This window comes from Hyperolius riggenbachi, chromosome 7 (assembly GCF_040937935.1).
Source record: "Hyperolius riggenbachi isolate aHypRig1 chromosome 7, aHypRig1.pri, whole genome shotgun sequence".
NCBI lineage: Eukaryota > Metazoa > Chordata > Amphibia > Anura > Hyperoliidae > Hyperolius > Hyperolius riggenbachi.
Window position 1 is genome coordinate 145,033,854 of NC_090652.1, and position 27,045 is coordinate 145,060,898.

Below are 27,045 nucleotides of genomic sequence, written 5' to 3' on the forward strand. Positions count from 1 at the left end.
ACTTAGTGTGTTTCAGTTTTACTGTAGGAGTCTATTACATGTGTCATTTTCAGTAAGTTCTGCTATTCTCCTGCTAACGCAGTCCACAAATAATTTCCCCTTTTGTGTATAGGCTAGTTAGAGATTCTGCCTGGTATGAAATTACTTTTTCTTGGCCTGACTTGTGATTAATACTGTCCTTTTTGAATAGCTTTATTGTTCATGGCACATACAGAAATAGACCTTTTTGTTGCAGAGTGATTGGAAATTGAAATATACAGTACATATTTGCAGAATAGTGGATGGCAATCTGTTCGTAGCACATACCAAAATAGACCTATGTTGCTGAGTAATTGTAAATTGGAATATATAAGGGTTGTCCAGAAAGTAAAGGCTGTTTTCAATTAATCAGTTAAGGAAACATTTTATTATTTATTTTATCTGTTTCTTCTCATTATTTTACACGTCATTGCCCCCTTATTTTAAGGAGGCAGTTATGTGTAATTAATCCCTTTGTTGTAGTAGCGGCACACTCCTTACCTATGGGCTGGAGAAGTTATGTTTATGAACACACAGTTACCGGCGTTCGGCAAGGGAGACAAGAGATTAACCTGACAGATGCAAGTTAAAGGAATACTATCAAACTTAACCAATTTCTGTCAGTAGCATATATCAAAATTGCAACAACAGTCTGTACGAACACAGCATATCTTTTTGCTGTGCAGTGTATTTTTTTTTTTAAATTTACCTTATAGACGGCATCACCTGACAAACTGACGGCGACGGCTAATGGGGCAGCTCATTATGTGAGAGGGGATTCCTTTTTACAGTGCTGTAGTGGATTATACTATGTTTCCCCATAGAAGAGAGCATAATTCAGCGTGCAACCCGCCGAAGTAGGCTGCTATGAGGAGCGAGAGACAACCGCTCTGATCAATATTACATTGCAGTAGTATGGATATAGAGGTAAAAAAAAAAAACACTGCACAGCAAAAAGATAAAACAAAGAACTGTGTCCTGCGCTTCCTGCACAATAGGATGTGTGGCGTAATGCTACCAGGTGCTGCTCCAATTACTGGGTGGTTCCAGTGTATCTGTGCAAAAGTGGAAGAGACAAGAGCGCTCCTCTGGTGCATTAGCCTTTTAATCTTCGATAGACACACATAAAAGTTACACTTACAATGTAGTAGAATGTAATGAGCGCATCAAAGGGACAGGAGCGATGGAACAGCGTGGAGTGGTGGGCGGGGCCTTGTTGCGCCGGAGCCGTCTGATGTCACTACGCGTTTCGGCATAAACCACGCCTTCTTCATAGCACATAAAAGAATTAAAAACAAATGTAAAATAGGAAATGGATGTTGCCCGAGAGGGAAATAAATGAATGAATCAATAAATAAATATGAAAAAAGAAGAAATGTCAAGATTATAGCATTAAAAAAGGAAACCTTTAAACGCTGCAGGAATAGAGCTCGCCACTAAACTATGCCTGCATGTATAGTCACGACCAACGGCAAAGTGAGGGTTTACATGCATAGTCCTCGGGCAAGTAAGTATGGGCTTAGGAATGCCCGGTGCCAGTGGTTGTGATAGGCCGATTTAGCGCTGCTTGAATTCAATGTAAGATGCGGCCTTAAGGTCGCATAGGTGGCGGAAGGAACTCTTTCGTCCAAAACAATTAAAGGACCCAGCCTGTCAAAAGGAGGACCGTGGGTTAACCATGTGGAGGACCAATTTGAATGTCGGCCCAGAATGCACTGTGCCTCAGAATGGAGGAGGAGAGGGGCCAAGGGCAGCTATTGCCACAAAGCTTGGTGGCAAGGCGTGGATAAAAAAATATATGTTAGTACTACTTCCTGGGTGAAGTGGGCATACAGACAACTGAACAATATGTACTACAATTTACCACCAATATGGAACAATGAGAATTATCCTAGAGGGGGGGGGGGGATGGGGGGGGTTGTAGGAGGGTTTTGAGGTGAGGGGTGGGGGAGGAGGGGGGGTGTAAAGGAGGAGAAGAGAGGGGGAGGCAAAGAGAAAGAGAAAAAGAAAGGTGGGGTAAGGAAAAGAGGACAGGGGGTGGAGGGATGAGGGAGGACAAATGGCTAGTGCAAGAAACTGCAGACTTCCAAGTCTTTGTTTAGCCCTTTGGGCGACAGAGTGTCAAGCTTAAAAATCCAGTACACTTCCTGTTCACAGAGCTTATTATACCTCAACCCCCTTGGCATGGTGGCTGGTATACTTTCTAGCCCCTTGATCCTGAGACAACTCTGGTCAGAGGAATGATGTTTAGCAAAATGTCTCGGAACGCTATGCTTTTCTGACATGGATAAGATGTTGCACTTGTGTTCACCTAGCCTCTTTCTAATGGCCCTTGTTGTTCTCCCAACATAGCGCTTGTTGCAGCTGCAGTCAAGTAGAGATAGATCACAAATTCAGTGGAACCGTTTATGAAATGTTTGAGTACTATTTGGCCACCTCCAGGAGTTTCTATGGACTTCAACCCATGTTTCACAAATGAACAGCAACCACAACGGGAATTCCCGCACGTGAAATTGCCCACAATGCTACTCTTCTGATCTTTGATCGAACGTGCTTTTTTAAAAAATGATTTGGGGTTTTCGTGGCATAGCATTTTTAAGCAAAGGGTCCTGTAGCACTATGGGCCAATTTTTCTTAATAATGCTCTGTGTGAGAAAACGCGGAAAAGCCGCCGCATGTGCCAAGAGCAAGGCGGCTGACTCCGCGTCCAACTCGGCGGTTTGCACGCATAGACACTCGTCAGGTAGTATGGTGGAATGCGGAAAAGCCACCGCATGTCCTGACAGCAAAGCGGCTGTTTCCGCATCCTACGCGGCGGTTTGCATGCAGCAGCGTGCGCTTGGTGTGGCTGGGTCTGTTAGTGCACAGAGGCAGATGGAGAGCTACGCGCGCGCGGGCCTGAACTCAGGACCTTTATACCAGCAGGGGAAGTGTCAGCTGATCAGGAAGATCAGCTGATTCCTGCAGGACTCATGATTGGCTGAATGGCTCGGGCGGGGCGGCAGAGTCCAGCAACTATATATTCTGCTGCTTGTCAGTTGCTGGTTGTCTGCCATTGCTAACACTTGCGTGAAGGCACTCAGACCATAGTCAGATCCTTACAGTGTGTTTGAACTAGGTGGACCTGGGAATTCACACTTCGCCTGGGAATTCACACGCCAGATTCTGTTGATAGCTTAAAGTACTAATTGAATTGTGTTATATTCCAGACTAGTTCCAGGGTGTTGATGATCACGGAACTCACACCCAAGACTAGGGAATTGTATTATCATTTATGTTATACTCCAGACTAGTTCCAGGGTGTTGATGGTCACGGAACTCACACCCAAGACTAGGGAATTGTATTATCATTTATGTTATGCTCCAGACTAGTTCCAGGGTGTTGTGACTACGGACCTCACACCCCAGACTAGTATTGCTATTACTGTGTTACGTTAGCCCAGTTCAGGGCAATATCCTTGCATATTAGCAGCAGGGATTCCTGCAGCCCAGTCTCGGTCCCTCGCCCAGGGGTCCACAGGCTATAGGAATATCACCCATAGTCAGGGGTGAATTCCTCAGGAGTCTTAGGCTGCCAGCTCCCCTGGTGGTCTTCACTCAGAGTTGTTACTGTTGCACCAAACACTTACACTCTCTCAGGTGTCTAGAGGTTAGACATATCTGATTATTGACGATTCCGCAGATCCTCAATAATCGGGTATATCTGTATTCTTGGGGATACTGCGGATCGCCAAGGATCAGATTCTCTCTCTGGTTGCTGACACCGATTTTTACACTCTGTATTCGTCGGGAACTATCTGTATATTTTGTGATGAATACAGGCACAGGGTCATATTGAGGTGACACTCTTCCTTCCTCTTTTAAAACCTTATCCTTACTTTTATATTCCTCTATGGCCCGATTGATTGTATCCTTTTTATAACCTTTGTCTTTAAATTTATCTCCCAGGCCTTGATGCGCTCATTACATTCTACTACATTGTAAGTCTAAGTTTTATGTGTGACTATCGAAGATTAAAAGGTTAATGCACCAGAGGAGCGCTCTTGTCTCCTCCACTACAGCAAAAAGATATGCTGTGTTCGTACAGACTGTTGTTGCTATTTTGATCTATGCTACTGACAGAAATGTGTTAAGTTTGATAGTATTCTTTTAAATTACACTGAAAGAATACATTGTGTGGCAGATAAAAGCAAACAAATGTCACTTTCTGGACGACCCTCGTATGTTGGCAGAATTGTAAAAGCTAATCCAAACAGTTTTAAATTACCCCTGAATTGGGGAATATCCTATTGGTTGAAGCAGCACGGTGGCATAGTAGTTAGCGCTGTCGCTTTGCAGCTCTGGGCCCCCAGTTCCAATCCCAGTCACCTCAACATCTGCAAGGAGTTGGTATGTTCTCCCCATGGAGCGTGAGTTTACTCCGGGTACTCCGGTTTCCTCCCACATCCCAAAAACGTACAGATACGTTAATTGGCTTCCCCCTAAAAAATGGCCCTAGACTATGATACATGCACTACACAATACATACATAGACACATGACTTTGGTAGGGACTAGATAGTGAGCCCCTCTGAGGGACAGTTAGTGACAAGGCAATATACTCTGTATAGTGCTGCGTAGTATGTCGGCGCTATATAAATACTATATATTCTGGCGTATAAGACTACTTTTTAACCCTTGAAAATCTTCTGAAACGTCAGGGGTTGTCTTATACCTCGGGGGTCATTGATGCCGGGTGATACGCCCTATCCTGTGACCTCCTCTCAGATCTCTTTGTATGTAGAACAGAGGCGCCAGCAGGATAAAAGTCAATAAGATTTTTAAAAATTGCTTGGAGGAAGTGGTGGGCTTGCCTCCCAAAAGCAGATACGAGATCTTGTCTTCATATAAATCAATACATTTATTATACGGTACCCCAAAAACAGTGCAACGCGTTTCACAGGCCCAGCCCGCTTCATCAGGCAATAAAAGTGGGGACAAAACAGAATTTCGGCAATAGCAGGTGTAACGCCTCAGTCCCTGAAGCGCTACACCTGCTATTGCCGAAATTCTGTTTTGTCTCCACTTTTATTGCCTGATGAAGCGGGCTGGGCCTGCGAAACGCATTGCTCTGGTTTTGGGGTACCGTATAATGTATTGATTTATATGAAGACAGGATCTCGTGTCTGCTTTTGGGAGGCAAGCCCACCACTTCCTCCAAGCAATTTTTAAAAATCTTATTGACTTTTATCCTGCTTGCGCCTCTGTTCTACATATAAATACTGTCTCCACTCCTGGTGGAGGGGAGTGCTACCCCCTTTCTTGTTTCTTTACTACAGAGAGCGACTTCTTAATTTTGAGTGCGGACAGGTTTAATCTCCTCACCTGCCGTTGAGTGGTTGCCTGAATGGTAACCCATGTTTGTGAGTATAAATTCTCTCACTAAACCACTTACCAATTGTCTTTAACATACTACACCATATTGGGCTCTTGGTTTCTTATATTTTATCCTCTCAGATCTCGCTGCTGAGGACTGTAGTGAAGCTGTGCAGGCGCACATGTGCGAGATCTGAGAGGCTGAGAACGAGGTAAATAGCATACAAGAGTGGGCCAGAAGGGTGAGAGAGGCGTGTTTTATGGGCACAGCTCTATCTATTCTTCCATACCGCTCTGATAAACAGGGAGACAATGGGAGCCGACGAATCCAGTTAGGGAGAGGGAGAGTTGACAAACCCAACCAGTCAATCAATCGCCTATATGCTGTTATATACTGGGTACCACATACAGTACAGTTCAGCACCTGTATCTGTTCATACATAACACCAGTATATGATTTTTTTTTTAAATGTTTATTTAGTGTGCTTTGGAAGAGTCTTATACGGCGAGTATATCCCAAACTCTATATTTTATCTGGAAAGGTTAGAGGGTCGTCTTATACGCCGGAATATAAAGTACTTAAATAAAACTAAAGCTCAAGGTTGGCTAGATTACCTCCTCTTGAGTGTACTGCCGCTGCTTGTTGTCCTCAGGGTCCCCAAGGTCCCAGTATCGGGTCCTCTTATCTCTGCAGCCGCCGTGAAGTTTCTCCAAGAGGGTCAGGGAGATTATGAACTGCGCAGGCATGAGCTTCTAAACGCGTGTGCACAGGGAAAGAAAGCATCTGTGGATGAGCACCTGCTTTGGCTGTGCTTGTGCGGTAGCTTGCACCTACTTTGGAGCTTAAAGTGAACCTCCAGACTAAAAATCTACTCAGCAGAACTGAAAAGGCTTGGTGTTTAACAATTTCACAGAATCAGAACTTTGTTTTTCTTACCAAAGAATCATTTGTAGCTGCATTTTTAGCTAAGCTCCGCCCCATCAAAGAAAACTGCCCGGGCTTTTTTCCCCTGATGCTGTGCAAAGCATGATGGGATTTCCTATGTTGTTGTTCGCGTTGCCTAGCAACTGGGAGGGGTGATCAGTACACAGGACAGTTGGAGCTGTGTCTCATGCTCCCTCTCGCCTCCTTTCAACCAAAAAGTTGGCTGCCCTCATGTAATCAAACATTTGCCTGTTCTTTTAAAACTGGGTGGGTAATAGATCATATTACCTATCTATTTTAATTAACATAACTAATGTAACTTAATGACAGTATGTTTGTTTAGGTTGAAGTTCCTCTTTAACCCTCCATCAGGAAACTGCTCCAACATGGGTGCCAGCATCTTTCCACCATAGCAACAGAAAGTGATGCAAGCTTGTAGCCTTGCAATGTATCTGTATAGCACTCGGCTCCAAACTGACCCCCAAGGTATCAAGTCCCCATTCCCATCATTCTCTGTATTTGTTTTTGCACCTTTATTCTCTGTTTAGTGACCCTAGCAGAGCTCAACAAATGTTTTGCTTGTTTGGGTCATCAATCCTTGGTTGTAGTTGGGATCCATCCATCCATCTGTATTTGGGATCCATCCATCCATCTGTATTGACTGTTTGCTCTTTCAGTTACCATGTTACAAAATTGCAGAGCAGCCTAGGGAGAGCTTTCAGTCTTGTTCAGATGGTAATTATGCAAATGAACATACAGGATGTACAGACAGCCACAAGAGATATAGTCAGATTGTCTGCCTATCCACACTGGAAGCTGTTCTATTGCTTTGACTAGAAATATACTTTAAGCTGCCCACAAAAAAGTGTAGGCTGGTTGTATCATGCATGCTGCTTTTTACAAGCTAGAAAATATCAGTCTGACATGGTCAATCTGATTTGCAGCGGTAACGGTGTGCAATATTGCGATGGACCCTGGGTCACTGTCCCCCCAAATGTAAATGTCCACCCGGAGTGCCGCCAGGCGCATGTATGTTATGTCATGCCGCATGCGCCATAAAGTGGCACTTGATGTGACAGTGGTGCTCGGGAGAGTCAGGGGAGGAGACTGGGAGTGGCTACAGCTGGAACAGGGACGTTTGCAATGCACAGTGGGGGACATTAACATTTAGGAGGTGGCGTCCACAAGGCCAATTCCCGAGAGATTGCTTGCTTAAAGTGGATTTCCATCCACATTAACAATATCCTCCAGCTGTAAAGAAAAGTTATATTTACCTGCTATGTGTAGTTTCATGAAGCTGTCCTGAGACCCCGCATCACTCCACTTCTGGCGCATGGCCCCGCCTCCTTTCTCTCCTTGGAGAAAGAATGGGCAACCAACAGATTTTTCTCTCTGACCAGATTCTATCAGAGAGAGATCTGTCTCTTCATTATCTGCCCATACATCATAAGATAGCGTCTGTTTACACCAGGTCTACTGCCTTTTTATTTTCTGTAGTGAGCCCCAGCAAATTAAAGAGAATGAATGCAGAACAGGCCTATGCTATCCCATGAGCTTTTTCACATGTCCATTTGCTCAGTGTTCATTTTGCCTGTGTTTTGCTGATGTATGTCTCATTGATTCGCACCCATTATAAATCTTAATGATTCGTTTGCATTAAACCTAAATTTTATTAAAATCGTGTGGGCATTTTATTTACAAATGGCTGACTCTCGAGACCCGTTCACACTATCAGTGGTACACACAGTTTTTGTACCCCACCTCCCTGTTTTCTGTATAAACCAATTACTGACTCTTCAGACCCATTCACACTGCCAGTGGTACACACCACTTAGTACTGTGTCTGAGTGGGGTGAAGCAGGGTGTGGCTTGGCCCATTCTGTATGATTATGGGGCTGCTTGGCCACCACATCAGCATGTAGCCAGACACAATTTTCTTCTCTGCACTGAGCCACACCTCTCTAAGTTAACAAGATCATGTGGTTTGAGGAGGAGGAGCCTAGGCTACAGTGGTGAGAATATGATGTATCATGTTATTTGGGTCTATTGTCACCACTATTGTTTGTTTTGTAATCTGTACAAGATTGTTTTGTAATCTGTAGAGCCGACCCGCCAATGGGTCAGTGTGTTTCACGGGCGACAGCGGGGAGCACCGGAGCAGCGGCGAGGGACTCAGGGGCTGGGAGAAGCCAAAGGTAAGTAACAATTGCTAATCTTGTTTCACCTCGTGAGCCCAAGCTGCATAAAATAAACAAAGCATTTGTATCCGCAGAATCAGAATTTTAGAGTACTAAATGTAATTTTGCCTTCTTAAAACAGAAGGTATTTGCAATAATTCAGCTGTAAATGAGCATTTGTGGTTTCCCATGATGCATTGCTTCTGAATATGTAAATCATCTTTATGGCCTTGAAAGCTCTCTCTTTAAAGAGACTCTGAAGCCTCCTAAAATGCCACTTTTTATTTAATATTTCTCTTCTACACTATCACCCAAGCTAAAATGCAGCATCCCAGCGGCAGAGCGCTGTGTATAAACCCCCCAAATCACCTGGGCAAAATGTGGGGAGCGCTTCCTTGTAGAGGCAAAGCTTAGCGCTGTAGCTTTGCCTCTACTCACGTCAATCTCCACTGATTGCTGCCTCTCCCCGCCCCTCTCAGTCTTCTTTCACTGAGAGGGGTGGGGAGAGGTGGCGATCAGCGAGGATTGACGCTAGTGGAGGCAGAGCTACAGTGGTAAGCTCTGCCTCCCCAGACAGCAAAATCCACGACTTTGATCGGTGATTTTTTTCCCGGTATTTGGGGGGTTTATACACAGCGTTCTGCCGCGGGGATGCAGCATTTTAGGAGGCTTCAGAGTCTCTTTAACCTTCCTGGCGGTAACCACGAACGTAGTTCGGGGTAAGCCGCGCAGGAGGTTTTCTCAGGCCCTGCTGGGCCGATTTGCGTAATTTTTTTTTTCTGCTGAACGCAGCTAGCACTTTGCTAGCTGTGTCAGCACACCGATCACCGCCGCCCCGCGCCGATTCGCCGCTATCCGCGTCGCCGCAGAGGCCCCCCCCCCCCAGACCCCTGCGCTGCCTGGCCTATCAGCGCCAGGCAGCGCTAAGGGGTGGATCGGGACTCCCTTAGACGTCACGACGTCCATGACGTCGGTGACGTCATCCTGCCCCGTCGCCATGGCAACGGGGGAAGCCCTTCAGGAAATCCCATTCTTTGAACGGGATTTCCTGATCGCCTATCGCCAGAGGCGATCGGAGCGGCTGGGGAGATGCCGCTGAGCAGCGGCTATCATGTAGCGAGCCCTAGGCTCGCTACATGATTTTAAAAAAAAAATCAAAAAAACGGCAGCGCTGCCCCCTGGCGGTTTTTAATAGACCGCCAGGAGGGTTAACCTCCCTGCCGGTTATCCCGAGCTCAGCTCGGGGTAACCTGCCGCGGAGGATTCCTCAGGCCCTGCTGGGCCGATTTGCATAATTTTTTTTTTGTTACACGCAGCTAGCACTTTGCTAGCTGCGTGTAACTTACGATCGCCGCCGTTCTGCGCCGATTCGCCGCAACCCGCCGCATCAGAGGGTGCCCCCCCCGAGACCCGTGCGCTGCCTGGCCAATCAGTGCCAGGCAGCGTCGAGGGGTGGTTCGGGACTCCCTCTGACGTCACGACGTCGATGACGTCGGTGACGTCATCGCGCCGGAAGCCCTCCTGGAAATCCCGTTCAGAACGGGATTTCCGGATGGGTATATGCGCCGGCGGCGATTGGCGCATTCGGGGGGACGCCGCAGGGAGGGGGGAAGCATGTAGCTAGCGCTAGGCTAGCTACATGCTTAAAAAAAAAAAAAAATGCCAAAAAACACCCTCCCTGCCGTGCACAGCAATTTTTTATAACGGCAGGGAGGTTAAAGTGAATGGGAACCGCATTTTTTTAAAAAATGAAGCAAATACTTACCTAAGGAGAGGGAAGGCTCTGGGTTGTATAGAGCCTTCCGTCTCCTCTCTCGGTGCTCTCTATCTTGTGCTGGCTCCTCCCCCCCCCCCCCCCCCCCGTTACAATCCCTGTCGAAAGGGTATTTGGAAGTCTTCGGTAGCCGTGTCCTCCCGAAGACGTGCGGCTCCATACTGCACAGGCGTGAGCGAGCAAGAGCATGCTTGCGCAGGCGCAGTACAGGGCCGCCCTTATTCAGGAGCACTTGGGCTCCCTGAAGACTTCTGAAGCCTCCTTCAGCCGGATAAAGCAGTATTTGACTAATTTAGTCAAATACTGCTACCGGGCGAGCCAGCACCGGAACGAGGGGATCAGGAGAGGAGCCGGAAGGCTCTATAGGACCCAGAGCCTTCCCTCTCCTTGGGTAAGTATCTGTCTCATTTTTTTAAATGCGGTTCCCATTCACTTTAACTGTCGACACACTTTGCGCATTTATTTTGCAATCTGTTTCAATTTAAGGTTCAAAGTAAAATTGCGGTTCCATGAATGTTTCAGGTTACTGTTGTACTTTTTAAACTGAAGAAGGAACAGATTTCTAAATGTATTCCTGTGTTCCGATAACCTTTTATATTTAGTGTGCGCTGCTAACTGGATACAGATTAACATGTGTGTAATTGGAACCTCATGTTTTTCCTCATCATTGCTCTCCATGTTTTCTGTACAGGGGTAGATATTTTCCTTGAGGGTGTCCTCCATCCTGCATTCCTCACAGACCTGCAAGGAGGATCTGACCATGCTCAGGGCATACTGCTGAAAGGCATTCACATTAATGTGAATTTATTTGACTTTGATATATTGCATTTTTATATGGAGATTCATCAGGCATCACTACTGCCTTGCACGGAAAGATATAGGGGCTGATTTTAAAAGTCAGATTGAAGATCACCACTTTTGAGTTCTCCACGTTTTGCCCCTTTATGATTAACTTATTTAGAAAGGGTTGATCTGATATTTCTATGGTAACAATCTGTTCTTTGATCGCCTACTGTAATTGGCCTAAAGTGTTGATCTGAAGCCCCAGTCATTTGAACAGAGCCTTGGATCGCACATGGGAAAAGGCTATTCAATTAGAATAAAAAATAAAATGTAATGTCCATTGAGATACATGAACATCATCATCATTATTATTATTATTATTGATTTATAAAGCGCCAACATATTCCATGGCGCTGTACAAAGTAAGAAACAAACATGGGGTACATAATAATACAGACAATGGTGTACACCAATATACAAGATACATAATTAGTGACAAAATACAAAGAATGATACAAAATACAAATTATCGAATTGGTAATGACAGTGATAAAATTAACATGATGAATAAAGTGTATAATGGTTACCAGGACACAAAAGGGGGAGAGAGCCCTGCCCTTGCAAGCTTACAATCTAAAGGGAATGGGGGGAGGGGAAACAGGAGGAGGGGTATCATCATGAACATCATCATCTCCCCAACACACACACACACACACACCACACACACCCCTTCTAAAGTATTTTTGTTGAAGAACAAGGGAGCTTATCCCCTAGCTCCTATGCCAGGAAGGAGATACTAGTGCTATAGTAATTATAGTCAGTGGTTGGATAGTGTAATGGTTAAGGGCTCTGTCTCTGACACAGGTGACCTGGGTTTGAATCTTGGCTCTCCCTGTTAGTAATCAATCACCTATTCATTAGGAGACCTTGGGCAAGACTCCCTAACACTGCTACTACCTATAGAGTGCGTCCTAGTGGCTGCAGATCTGGTGCTTTGAGTCTGCCAGGAGAAAAGTGCAATATAAATGTTCTGTGTCTTGTCTAGTAGGCAGGGTACTTAGGGATAGTATCTGGACTCCCCCTTTAATAAGATGGACTCTTCAATACCCACCCCTTCCCAGGGTATTGAGTATAGGGGGACATTGGTACCTTTTACACATTCTCACAAACTATTGCATGCAAAACAAAAGCTGTTTGTGGTTCTAATATTCCAAAGTGCAAATGTTTGGTCTATCTATACTTAATATACAACATCTAAAACAGGAACAAGTTTTAAAATCATCACAGTCAACCTGTGACTGCTTTGGAACATATGACCGCTAGAAATCTATGGCAAGCCATGTTCTAGAAGTAAATCCGCTAGGAATACAAATCATATATAAAGAACTCAGGAGAGTCAGTGCAGTCAATAGAGGATATTTTGTATATGCAGAAAAGTAAGAAGGCCTTCCTAAAATAGGGAGATGTCTGACTCAATCATTAAAATAGTTCCCTTATAAATGTTGCTCATGCATGAAGACTTCAAAGAAGACTCCATAATGTGTATAATATTTCATCTTGTGCAGTAACAGATCAGTCGTATCGTGCACTAACAGATCAGTCGTATCGTGCTCTTTTCTCTCGACTTTCTCGGTAATAGTTATATAGTTTATTTTGAATAATTTGCTAGGTAGAGTATACTCTGTTAGTACTATGTAGTTTATAAAGTCAGATTGGGTTCATCTGGTTTTCTCTGTATAAGTACAGGGATTCAGACCATTTGGCTTTATTCAGTCTGGAAAATGAAAATTGCAACTAGTTCATTTTGATTTTAAAATATAGCTCTGTTCTCCTCAATAAATTAAAGACAAGCTGTGACAGGTATTTCCAAGTCACATATTTCTTTAATGGTGTTCAAGGGAAGAATGTCCAAATCCTCTCGGCTTGTGCAAGTATGTTGCAATGTCTGATATTCCTTTTTTTTTACTAGCTTCAGGAACAACAAAATCCAGATGTTTTAAGCTGCGGGTAAATCGATGTTTCCTCAGGGCACGCAGCAAAGACTTGGGTTTGTAATGAAGATTTAATTGGGCTCTCCATATATAAGAGACACATAGCCCTGAAACTGTAGCCTGCGAGCATAAGATGCTATACCTGCCTGCAGACATCGCTTATAGTGTGTATGGAGGGTACGCACTGCATTGTGCTTGCCTGGGACACTAAAGGTGGCCACTAATGATACAATCTTTTCCATCCAATTTTACCAAATCTATGTAGTAAAAGAGTAAACTGAGTAAATATATTGAATGGATAATTTAGGCAGTTACCTTATATAACATAGAAATGGTAAGATTGGATGAAAGAGATTGTATCGTTAGTGGCCAGCTTAAAGCGGAACTGTAAATTCGTTAAAAGCAAACAGTTTCACTTACCTAGGGCTTCCCGAAGCCCCCAGCAGCTGTCCTGTTCCGCGCCGGTCCTGCCCGAGCCTCCGTTCTCCCGCGGGAGCTACTTTCATTACCGCCGACTTGCAACTGCGCCTGCAATGCGACGCTTTCTTCGCTCTAACGGGTGTGAACGCGAAGAAAGTGTCGCATTGCCCGGGGCACGCAGGCGCAGTTGCCGTCGACTTGTAAGTCGGCGGTAATGAAAGTGGCTAGCGCGGGAGAGCAGGCTCGGGTAGGACTGGCGAGGGCACAGGACGGCTGCTGGGGGCTTCGGGAAGCCCTAGGTAAGTGAAACTGTTTGCTTTTAACGAATTTACAGTTCCGCTTAAAGGAAAGCAAATGCCTGACATTCCCAATAAATTAAGAGTCCTTAACTGTGAAGGTAAATTAAGTATTTGCCAAATTGGATTTTTATGTATAAATAAATTTGTTGTGTTAATTAAAACAATCGAAGCCAATTTATATGAGAAAGCTTTAGGGAAGTACTTGCAAAGCAATACCGGTGTAGTGTTTAAAGCATTCATTTGTTTCAGTAGGTAACCAGCATTGGGTTATAATTAAAGTGCACCTCCAGGCACAGATTTGTACCTCTTGTATACCGGGAAGTAATGTTTTTTTTTATTTTTCGCACTCACCTGCTTTTTAGTAGGAGGGCTTTTCGGTCTCTTTTAGTCCCCTTTACTTCCCTAGCAGTTTTGGGTCACCCCGAGCTACTTAGGTACTCGTTTCTAAAAGATCCTGATTGTTACCTTTTTATTACTATTATGTTTTAGTATGTGATATTTAAAAAGCTATTCTTATGATATTCTTACCATGATTAGATGGATAATTTAGGCCCTGAAGAATTCAGGTGTGTGTAAACACAGTGCCAAGAAGGAAAGAAATCTGCAATGATCCCATATATGAAGGTCTATGAGGCTATTTCCATATATTTCCATATGATCTGGTATGCTAGGGTGAGACCTTAAGAGAGCTGTGCATGAATAAATGAATCCTCAATAAACAGAATCATTATTGTGAAGAAGAGGGGGCCAAAATTCCTCCATAACAATGGGACAGACTGGTAAAATCATACAGAGAGCTATTACGTCAAACACCAGACTCTGCAACATTGTACAGTGCTGTCCTGCTAATGGTGGCCCTAAGCAATGCAATCCCGTGGTTGATTGTTTCCGATCACCGTGGCAAAACCCACTAACCAATCAGATTGATGGAAACAATCCGGAAAATGGATTGATTCTATTAATCTGATTGGATTGGTTAGTGGGATTTTGGCCATTAATGGGCATGACTAATAATTTCTGATCGATAACTACGGTGTGCAGAAACGATTGATTGTCCGCGGGATTGTATAGTTAATGGCCACCTACAGAGTTGCAGAATAATGAGCTTATCAGTGGCTGGATAGTGTACTGGTTAAGGGCTCTGCCTCTGACACAGGAGATCTGGGTTCAAATCTCAGAGCTTCCTGTTCAGTAAGCCAACACCTATTAAGTAGGAGACCTTGGGCAAGTTTACCTAACACTGCCACTGCCTATAGAGCACGTCCTAGTGGCTGGAGCTCTGGCACTTTGAGTCCGCCTGGACAAAAGCGCAATATAAATGTTCTGTGTCTTGCCTTGTCTTATCAGAGCTGCTTATCTGCATTGCCCAATCGGCAGGCTGGAGGAGGGGCTTTTCCTGTGCTAGGAGAAAGGGGAAAGGTCTCAGCAAATAACTGCTTCTGTTGGCTGATGACTGCTGCTGGACTGTTAATCAGGGGCTGAAATTGTGCTTTGGGACCTAGTCGCAGGCCAACCTTAATGTCTGCTGGCCACCTTCCTCCCTCATAAAGTTCCCAGATGTCTAATAGCTCCCCCTTTCAACCCCTATACAGTTCCCTGGTGTCTAGTGGACCCTCCCTCCCCTATACAGTTCCCTAGTGTTTCTCCCCTACCTCCCCATATGGCTGGTGATCTAGGGCTTCACCTCCAATATAGCTTCCCTGGTGGTCTGGAGTGGGCAAAACATAATGCAAAATGGGGAAACCTCTTGAAGGACAAATTTAATGACTCTTAGGGCGATTTGGCCCACCCACGGACTGGAGTTTGACATGTATGATCTAAATTATGGGTACAGCATTACAAATCTTTTGGCAAGTGAAGACATTTCACACACGCATTTGCATTGGAGCTGTGTGTTTAGCTACTTACCTGATGTCCAGTTTTAATTAAAGATTTGAAAAGAACATGTCAATTGAGTGAGCGTTTGAATAATAACTATTTAAAAGGAGGGAGTAGCAAACACAACCTCCTTTTACTATTCATAGATGCACAATTCTGTATAGTCTCTGCATTCCTAGTGCATTCCCAGTAATCAGAGAAACTGCTTGTGGCCAAAGTGTTTTTAGTAAGCAACCTATACATCATGTACATTTGTCATTGCTACATAGTTACATAAAGCAGCCAGAGATAACAATTGTGAAAAACTCAAGGGTCAGCTTTGGTGAGATCATCTGAACTGCACTTCTTATTTTGTTCTTCATGGTAATGTCCTATTGGCTGGGAAAATCGTCCAGCCCTGACTTCATCTGGGAACATAAGAAAGGGTCATGTTATCAGACAGGATTCCCATCGTTTGGTGACTTGCTTGTGTTAAGTCCTGAGCACTGATTGTTCCCAGACACTTTTCTTGTGAGGGTCTGTGGAGGAGGAAACATCTGCTGGATTTGGAGGGTCCAACCTAGAAGACTTTAGGCAAGAACCTTTGGCATGTGGGCTTGTTGTAGTTTTCACAGGCTTAATGTGATGCCATTCCATCTCTGTAGACAGGCCTGCGGAGCACAATAAATCTATCTCAGCAGCTATTAGCTGTGCTTACAAATTACTTATTTCATCTTCTGGGAATTTTTTTTATTCTTTCCCTCTTAAATAGTTTCTTTGGAAGATAGTCACTTTGAGTTCTGTGAACTTCTGAACATACATGCTGATTTATTTATAAATGTATTTGTCAGCTCTCTAGAGTAAATATTAATAACTAATTGTAAACAGATTTTGATTGAACCAGCACATGCTGTTATTAAGCACAAATGTGTTGGGACAAAGCTTTGCTCCCTATTCCAGTTCCCTAAAAAGTAGTAGTTCTGAAACTTTTTTTTTGTACCAGACATACTCTGCTACTCTCTGCTAAACTGAAGTCGAGACAAATAATTCAGTTCCATTATCGTATCCATTAAAAAGACATGAATTTGAAATGGTGTGAATATAAATACCTGAAATCCGGCTTATAGATGCTTGACAAAAGCCTCTCCATACCAGAGCACACACTCGGGGAGAGAGCCAGTTATGTGAGACAGCAAGGCCCCATTTTACTGCGTAGTGCTGTCAAAGCTTTATTCTGTGAGAACATGCTGAAGAATTTCCTTGTAAATACTGCAAACCATTACCATCCTGACCCTGATGTGAGCTGGTAAATGGTCCTTTGGTCACCTCATCACAAGCTTACAAAATGTGCTGCTGGCCGCTGTTAGGGGAAAGTATATGTTTTCAGACTTTCTACAAGTACCATTACCATTTTCTATAAACAACAACAACAACAAATAACATTTGTAGAGTGCTTTTCTCCCGTGGGACTCAAAGCGCATAAGCATGGCTCCGACCATTGTGGTACAGAGGAAGAATTTTATAAGTCTGGAAATGCCAGGCTAAACAGGTGGCTTTTCAGTCTGGATTTGAATAGCTCCAGGGATGGTGCTGTCTTTACTGGGTGTGGCAGGGAGTTCCAAAGAGTAAGGGCAGCATGACAGAAGGCTCTATCTCCATATTTTTTGAGGTGCACTCTGGGAGTGACCAAGTTTATAGAACTTGCTGATCTGAGGTTGTGAGAGGTGTGGTGCAGCTTCAGCAAGTCCTTCATGTATCCAGGGCCCAGATTGTGCAGGGATTTGAATGTCAGCAGTCCAATCTTGAAGAGTATTCTCCATTCTACTGGTAGCCAGTGCAGTGAGCGAAGGATCGGTGTAATGTGACAGTGGCGAGGCTGGTTTGTTAGCAATCTGGCAGCAGCATTCTGCACTAATTGCAGGCGACGAAGGTCCTTTTTGGGGAGGTCAGCATAAAGGGCATTGCAGTAGTCCAGCCGTGATGTGATGAAGGCGTGGACTAGGATTGGAAGATCCTCTGGGGGAATCAGATGTTTAATCTTTGCAATGTTCTTCAGATGAAAGTAGGAAGATTTAACTACAGATGAAATTTGGTTTCTGAAACTCAATTCCCCATCGATTAGTACGCCAAGGCTGCGCACAAGGTTGGAGCTGTTTATGTCTGAATTCCCAATCCTGATTGGTGTTGCTTTAGGATAGAGCTGTTTTAATGGCGAGTGCTGGCTTTGGACAAAGAGGACCTCAGTTTTGTCAGCATTCAGTTTCAACCAGTTATCATTCATCCATGCCTGTAGCTCAGCTAAGCAAGAGTTTATTTTTGGAGTAGGGTCTGTTCCCCCAGGTTTGAAGGACAGGTATAGCTGTGTGTCATCGGCGTAGCAGTGGTACGTCAGGCCATGATGTTGGATAAGTGTACCGAGTGGCAGCATGTAGATTGCAAACAGCAGACGGGATAAGATTGATCCTTGTGGCACTCCGAATTGTAGAGGTGCAGGTTTGGACATTATAGGACCTAGGGATGCTCTCTGTGTTCTGTCAGTCAGGAATGATCTGAACCACTGGAGGACTGATCCACTGATGCCACAGTACTCCTGCAGTCTGTTAAGCAGGATTTCGTGGTCAACTGTATCAAAAGCCGCTGAGAGATCCAACGGGATTAGGATGGAGCATTCCCCTCTGTCCCTTGCCATGAGCAGATCGTTGCAGACTTGGATGAGGGCTGTTTCACAGCTGTGGTGTTTCTTAAAGCCAGATTGTAGAGGGTCCAGGATGTTATTTACTGACAGCCTGGTTTCAAGTTGCAGATAGACATCCTTCTATAAACAAACGTGAAGAGAAAGTAAACAGTTGTTTCTATAGACCTAAACAGGTAACGTTTAAAATGTGTTTTGGAAAAATACCCTCAAATACCTGTGACAGTTAAAACTTTATTGTTGCTCAGCTACCATAAAGACAGATATTGAACTTTTGAACTTATCTGTTCCCTGCTCTCAGATGTGTTTCATGGCTACAGTGAGACTTCCAACCTGTTATTTACCTGTATAACAAGTAACTTGTCTATATGTCTTATCTAAAGTTTAGATAGTTTACACAGCAAATTTAGCTGCAAACAGATTTAATAGAAAATTATTATTTTTTCCTGTGATACAATGACAGCAGCCATGTTGTTTGTAAACATTACACAGAGGCAGGCTTATCTGCACCATCAGCACTCAGACTGTGAAAAAAATCTAATCCTCCCTCGTCCCCTCTGCCTCTGAAATCAATGGCTAGTAACACCTCCTCCTCCCCCTGCCCAGACTGAGCTCCCATGAGCCCTTGCTACTGCCAAGGCTCTCTGAAAACCTGTGGGCGTGGTTTATTTAGTTTATAGGGAATTATGCTACGTACACACTTGCGATAACTATCGTTTGCAAGGAACGATAGTTACCAGACGAACGATATTGGAAAGATTGGAATGCAACGATGGGATGCAGCGATCATCATACACATTGTAACGATCGTTCTCGCAGAAAAGAACGATCAGAAGGATATGTTGCGTACATATTTATATAAAATACAAAAAAAAAACACTGACATGGAGTTACAAAAGATACAAATATATGATTGTTAACTTAAAAACAAAGTTTAATTGAAATGAGCAATGTAACAATCTTTACGGCCGCGCTACAAAGGAAGTACTGAAGCTGGGCAGAGTTCAACGCAGGCGCAATGGCCCTTGTAACGATCGTTCTCGGCCGAAGTCTGTACACACTATCGTTTTGTAACGATTGTCGGTAGATATGATCCGTCAGGTTGGATATTTCCATCTTCCCGATGTCGTTCTTTTGTCGTTCGTGTTAATGATCGTTTGGTAAAGTTCTTTCCCCGATTGTCGGCGGAACGATCGTTAATTAGCTGTTTCAAACGACCGTAGTCGCCAGTGTGTACGCAGCATTAGAGTATTAAAACAAAAAAGTATTTGGCTTGAGGAATGCCCTATAAACAATAGGAAAGGAACACAATTAAGCAATGAGTAAAAGTTCACCTCGGATCCACTTTAAGGTGCCCATACATCAGGCAATTTTTTTATGGCCCTATCGTCCTACCGATTCAATGATTTGATTGGGTCAGGGAAAAATTGTGCCATAACCTGTCCACCCGATTGATGTTACAATGGTTTTCGGGACAAAATCTGTCAAACGGAACAGTTGGACATGCTGGAAAATTTGTCACAAGTGCTTGATTAGGTGCGTGGTGGTACCGATGTTTGGTATAGCAATGACTGACGGACCCCTAGCTGGAGTCCCCCCAAATATAAACAGTGCTTGTGTATAGTGTGTTAAAATCTTATCTGTCCACCAGCCTGTTTCCTGATCTCCACCGTCATCACCTTGTCTGCTGTCTCTGTGATGGTCCTTACCACATGGCACCACATTCACCTCTGTGGCACCACACGCACCTGGTGCCACGTGGTGCATGCTATCACAGTGATGGTCAAGAATCGCACCGGTGACCAGGTGAGAGTTTGGGAAGAATGGGAAATAGGGGGACATTTTTAAACACAGGGGCAGCCAGGCAGGTGGCATGATGGATTTCTGATGTATTCAATTCTTAAGCCCAATCTACATGATACGATTCTTTGTGCGATCCGAATTACAATTCTATTTACGGTCTGATTAAATCTGACGTGTCCAATCGGGATTCGATTCAATTTGATTTGCCATTGTTTTGCAATGGCAAATTGATTTGAATCGTATTGAATCCCGATCGGACATGTCGGATTTAATCGGATCGTAAATAGAATCGTAATCGAATCGCACAAAGAATCGTATCGTGTAGATTGAGCTTTAAATCTGTCATAAATTGGTCTGCATTGTATGGGCAGGCAACAGATCCATCTCTGATCAGAGGGATCATTTTTTTCTGTCTAATGTATATGTATTTAAATTTGTGTTCCCAGAGATAAAAACGATATTTAAAATGTAAAATGTCTTGCATAATCCTTCCAATCGTATCCTTTTTGTTTAGTTCTGCACTTTCCCAGTCGACTGCTAGACAGACTTTCTAGACAGCTCACTCTTTCAGAGGGTATAGTATTCACCATTACAGGGAGTGCAGAATTATTAGGCAAATGAGTATTTTGACCACATCATCCTCTTTATGCATGTTATGTGGTATAACAGAGGCGCCAAGTAGAGTAAAATTAGTTAAAATTGTTAAAAAGGGGGAAGTGGGTGGACTCCCTTCTGAAAAAATGGCCAGACAACGGGCAGGTTACTTCAAGTTTAAAGTAACATTTATTATGGGCTCCAAAAGTGCAACACGTTTCACGGGTAACAGTCCCGCTTCTTCAGGCAAACAATTTTTGGAGGGAGCTGGGGAAGGGAAACAAAAGAGAAAAGGGGAATGCTAGATGAACGCTAGATACAAGCACCCGAAGATGCACCAAAACTACAAAAATGTCATGAAAGACTTAGAAACAGCGGTAAGGCTATGCATAAATCATAAATTGCATAATAACTTATATAATAAGTTACAGCAGAATCCATAACACATAAATAAAATGACTGTGCAATTGTAACAGGTACATGGGGGTGCATCATAAAACAAACCGGCAATAATATGGATGTTGTCTTACTCCAAGCTGTATAGGCTCGAAAGCCTACTACCAATTAAGCATATTAGGTGATGTGCATTTCTGTAATGAGAAGGGGTGTGGCCTAATGACATCAACATCCTATATCAGGTGTGCATAATTATTAGGCAACTTCCTTTCCTTTGGCAAAATGGGTCAAAAGAAGGACTTGACAGGCTCAGAAAAGTCAAAAATAGTGAGATATCTTGCAGAGGGATGCAGCACTCTTAAAATTGCAAAGCTTCTGAAGCGTGATCATCGAACAATCAAGCGTTTCATTCAGAAATAGTCAACATAGTCGCAAGAAGCGTGTGGAAAAACCAAGGCGCAAAATAACTGCCCATGAACTGAGAAAAGTCAAGCGTGCAGCTGCCAAGATGCCACTTGCCACATTTCAGAGCTGCAACATCACTGAAGTGCCCAAAAGCACAAGGTGTGCAATACTCAGAGACATGGCCAAGGTAAGAAAGGCTGAAAGACGACCACCACTGAACAAGACACACAAGCTGAAACATCAAGACTGGGCCAAGAAATATCTCAAGACTGATTTTTCTAAGGTTTTATGGACTGATGAAATAAGAGTGAGTCTTGATGGGCCAGATGGATGGGCCCATGGCTGGATTGGTAAAGGGCAGAGAGCTCCATGCTGAGAATCGCCCATGAAGAGATGGATTAGACCAAAACCTGTTGGTTCTGTCAAATTACTACCTACTGTAAGTGACAGCAAGATGGGAGAAAAGTAATTTAGGGCTCATTTTAATCGGGATGAAACATACTTCTTATTTATGTGTTTACATGTATTTTAAATGGTAACATTTTCCGTGATAGTGGTCCTTTCAGTATAGGTAAGCTAGGTATACTGTATGTGCCTTCAGTATAGGTAAGCTAGGTATACTGTATGTGCCTTCAGTATAGGTAAGCTAGGTATGTGTGCCTTCAGTATAGGTTAGCTAGATAGGATAGCTACCTCAGTTTGGCGGCTGAGGGAGCACTCTGACAGGCAAAGGGGCAGCGTGTGTAGATGTAATGTGCCCGGCGGCACCCCCAGCCATGACGTCTAATCCCCTGCTTCCCTATTGCCAGCGGCCATGAGGCTGCGATCTAAAGCAAGCGGTCGTGATCTGGTAGATCGTGATCGACCTATTGGTCAGCTCTGTCTTATCTCAACAGTCTCTCATTGTTTCTTCTTTGTTTATGGTTTTTCTGCAGAGAAAAGTTCAAAGGGTCAGTAGCCTGCTCTGTAAAATCATTTAAAATGCTGAGTATATTGTGGAAACTGCAATTATTACAGAATGATGTAGTGTTATAAACAAAAAACTATATACCTGAAAATAAAAATGACACCATTTTCTTTGCTACTAATGTTCTATTAATTATCCGTTTTACACAACCAATTTATTATATCAGAATTTATTTTTCGCTTCAGTGTCACTTTCTAGTTACACCTCTGCTATGGGAGCTTTGATTGCGTGCTATGAGTCTGCAGGAACAGAGCTCATCAGCCTCTATGGTTGGGTCTCCTGCTGCCACAACATATAAGCGGTACCATGGCTATTTTAGATGTACTGGGGTTTCTGTATGGGAACTTTATAACTTTTGAAGTAATGGGTAAATATGGTTAGATTTATATGAACAACAGCTACTTTGGTGGCAAACAATTAAAGAACAGATATAACAGTTTTTTTTCCCCATAGTTAAGATCACAGCAGCATTTAAAGCGGACCCAAATTTTTTTACTTCAAAATATTTAGTTGCACCACTCTGACACATACAAAGATAAATAAACACTCCAAGCCTATGAGCATTTCAGTGCATGCTTTTCACCCTTCTCTTTCCATAACTAGGATTATAAAGGTGCCAGCCATTAGCAGTTCCTCCTTTGCCGGACTCCACCAGTCTGCCAGATTCTGTCCCGGCAATATGAAAGGAAGGGAGGGGTTCCTCCAATAAATGTAAAATATTTTATATTTGTCATCATGCAGCTGAAAAAAAGGCTTCTATTTATTATTATAATTTAGAAAATAGATTTTATTTCTGAAATCTTGTATTTTTAATTTGGGTCCACTTTAATGTACGGGAAGTCCTGTCCCAAGCAAGAATTGGTTTGGATCCAGCGCAGGGCATGAGCCATTTAGATTTTGAGCCAAGGCTATTGGGAACGATCGTTTTGGGCCAAGGAAAATCCAGCGTGTGTGTATATTTTAAGAGCCAGCCAGTGTGTATATTTTAAGAGCCACATGACGTGCTTTCATGTGCGATAGTGGAACATACCCCACTGCTGCCCAGGTGCAGATACATTCCGTTTAATCCACTGTTCAGAAACAAATGTGCAGTACTGTGTCATGTAGTGAACAGAACTGCAATGACATATCTGTAGGGGTCTATGAGCATGCATAGATCAGTTGCACTTTTATTATTTTTTTTGTATTTAAATAGTGCTAACATCATCCACAGCGCTTTCATAGTATACTGTCTTGTCACTAACCGTCCCCCAGAGGAGCTCACAATCTAATCCCTACTATAGTAATTTTGTCTATCATATTATTCTTCAGACAATTTTAGGGGGAAGCCAATTCACTAATCTGTATGTTTTTAGAATGTGGGAGGAAACTGGAGTGCCCAGAGGCAACTCATGCAGACACAGGAAGAACATCCAAACTCCGTGCAAATAATACCCTGGCTGGGTTTTAAACTGGGGACCCAGCTCTGCAAGGTGAGAGTGCTATTCACTACGCCACTGTGCCGCCTATCCTACTATGCTACTGCCTTCTGCAGTACAACACCCCACATTTACTGTATACAGATAAGCAATGTAAACCAAAAAGAGACAACAAAAATGGAATAGCAAACTTAGAAAGTGGTGGGGAAGAAATAATGCTACTATCCTGCATTGCCAAACAGATGCTCAATTTAAGACATCTTAAAATAAGTTCACTAATACTTATGTCCTGTATATAGTTGAATGTTCCACATAACACAGCTTCATTTCACCTCCTCCGCTATCTCTCCTGGTTAATGTTCCCCCTGTGTGATATCCCTACAGGATGTGTACAGAGGGACTGTTTGTTTAGACTTGTTTTATAGGCAGTTCTAACTGCTTGTAATGGAATGTTATGTAACGTGCAAACACAAAAAGTGACTCATTTGCACTCTTGATAGAACATGCTACTGGTAAATGTAATATACTAACTGACTGTGGTTATAGCTGTTCAAATAATCTGAAGAGTTGTTACTTGAAAGTGAACCATGGCATAATCGTACTGCATAATCGTACTGCATTGCAATCTTTATGAGTAAATTGCACCTGGTTCACCAAAAACTAAGCCCATGACCTTTTTCCACTTTCATTTAGAATATACTGTATCTCCTGGGTGATGGAAAATATAGGGAATACGCTGTATTTACTGGGTGATGGAAGATATAGGAAATGCACTGAATTTACTGGGTAATGGAAGATATAGAGAATACACTGTATCTCCTGGGAGATGGTAGATATAGAGAATACACTATCTCCTGGGAGATGGTAGATATAGAGAATACACTATCTCCTGGGAGATGGTAGATATAGAGAATACACTGTACCTCATGGGTGATGGTAGATATAGAGAATACACTGCATCTCCTGGGTGATGGTAGATATAGAGAATACACTGTACCCCATGGGTGATGGAAGATATAAAGAATACACTGTATCTACTGGGTAAAGTAAGGCATAGGGAATACACTATATCTCGTGGGTGATGGAAGATATAGAGAATACACTGTATCTCCTGGGTGATGGTAGATATAGAGAATACACTGTATTTACTGGGTGATGGAAGATATAAAGAATACTCTGTATTTACTGGCTGATGTAAGCTATAGAGAATACACTGTATCTCCTGGGCGATGGAAGATGTAGAGAATACACTATCTCCTGGGTGATGGAAAATATAGGGAATACACTATCTCCTGGGTGATGGAAGATATAAAGAATACACTGTATCTACTGGGTAATGGAAGATATAGGGAATACACTATATCTCCTGGGAGTTGGTAGATATAGAGAATACACTGCATCTCCTGGGTGATGGTAGATATAGAGAATACACTGTATTTACTGGGTGATGGAAGATATAAGGAAAACACTATATCTCCTGGGTGATGGAAGATATAGAGAAAACACTGTATCTACTGGGTGATGTTTGATATGGGATGGGGCTTGGGCCAGTTCTACAGAATACGCAGAAAGCTCAGGGTGACCCAGAACCACTAAGAAAGTATATGGGGTTAGGAGGATATAAAAAAGCCATCCTGCTAAAAAAAAACACTACTGAATATAAATGTGTTTTCTTAAAACAGCAGGTATTGTTTTAAAGGAAATAAACATGTCAGCCTGCATATTCCTCTCACTTCAGTTGTCCTTTAAGTGAGCAACCATGGTTTCCCATGATGCATCACTCCTGAACAAACTGACACTATGCTATGGCAGGGGTAGCAGCTTTACCACTGGGGGGGGGGCATATAAACATTAGCTTACTGAGCATGCGCAAAGTGGCCGTAGCTCTCCTAAGCTCCCAAAGCACTTTGAAACGTACATGAGAAAAGCACTCTATCATCATCATGAGTCACTAGAAGAAGAGGGTGATTAAAAGTATGGATTCCCAATTACGCAGTGAACATACAGGGGGTCGCTGCTTCCATATCTGGAAGTAAGCAGGTATAGCATACATCTTTCTATCTTACAAATGAGTCTGTGTTTACCCCTGGCAAGTTTGAAAAGGACCCAACAAGTAACAGGGAACAGGGTTCCCAGCAAGCGACGTTCCCAGAATCCATGTCACTGTTCTGGCCACCAGACATCCTCAGCAATCATCAGACATGGTTCTGAGATATCCGCACAGATCATGCAGTAATGCAAGTCAATGGGCGATGCAGGCAGTGTGCACGATGGGAGCAAGGCGCGGCGCACATGCATGGAGCAACAGAAATCCCAGTGATGTACTTCCTGCCCAGCAGGGAGTATGTCACTAACCATGGGGCAGGCCTATGCATATGACAGTGGAGCAGGGTCATATGAAGCCTCCTTTCAATCCTCCCCAACCCTTCTGCTGCTGGCCAGTACCCTCCTTACCTATGCGGCTGCGCTCCACTCCATGTACGAGTGCTACTGTACTGCACAGTGGCTAGCGGGATTGCACCTGCGGAGTAACATGGAGCTGCTTGTGCACAGAGATCCAAACTGCGCATGAGCGGCTCTGTGACACTGCTCAGGCATGGACTGTACTCAGATGGAGATGTCAGATGGAGGCAACAACTAGCTGACACATTAGCTGCATGCTAGTTTTGGGAAATTGCTGTGACAGAGGAGACTGCCTGCAAAGCAGCATGCAGCTTGTAAGTCAAACAATGGCATCTTCCATCATGCAGGAGATACAGTATATTTTCTATATCTTCCATCAAGCAGAAGATACAGTGTTTCCTCTATATCTTCCATTACCCAGGAGAGAGAAAGTATTCTCTAGATCTTCCATCTCCCAGGAGATACAGTGCATTCCCTATATATTCCACTACCCAGTAGATACAGTGTATTCCCTATATCTTCCATCACCCAGGAGATACAAAGTATTCTCTATATCTTCCACTACCCAGTAGATACAGTGTATTTCCTATATCTTCCATCACCCAGGAGATACAGTGTATTCCCTATATCTTCCATCACCCAGGAGATAAAAAGTATGCTCTATATTTTCCACTACCCAGTAGATACATTGTATTTCCTATATCTTCCATCACCCAGGAGATACAGTGTATTCTCTATATCTTCCATCACCCAGGAGATACAGTGCATT

At 43.5% G+C, this 27,045-nt stretch overlaps 1 protein-coding gene across 5 annotated transcripts in view; it reads left to right on the forward strand.

Annotated features, from left to right (window-relative positions):
• Nucleotides 1-27,045, forward strand: part of MRTFB (myocardin related transcription factor B) — a 422,849-nt gene that overhangs the window by 227,376 nt on the left and 168,428 nt on the right. The gene's annotated exons all lie outside the window — the stretch shown is intronic.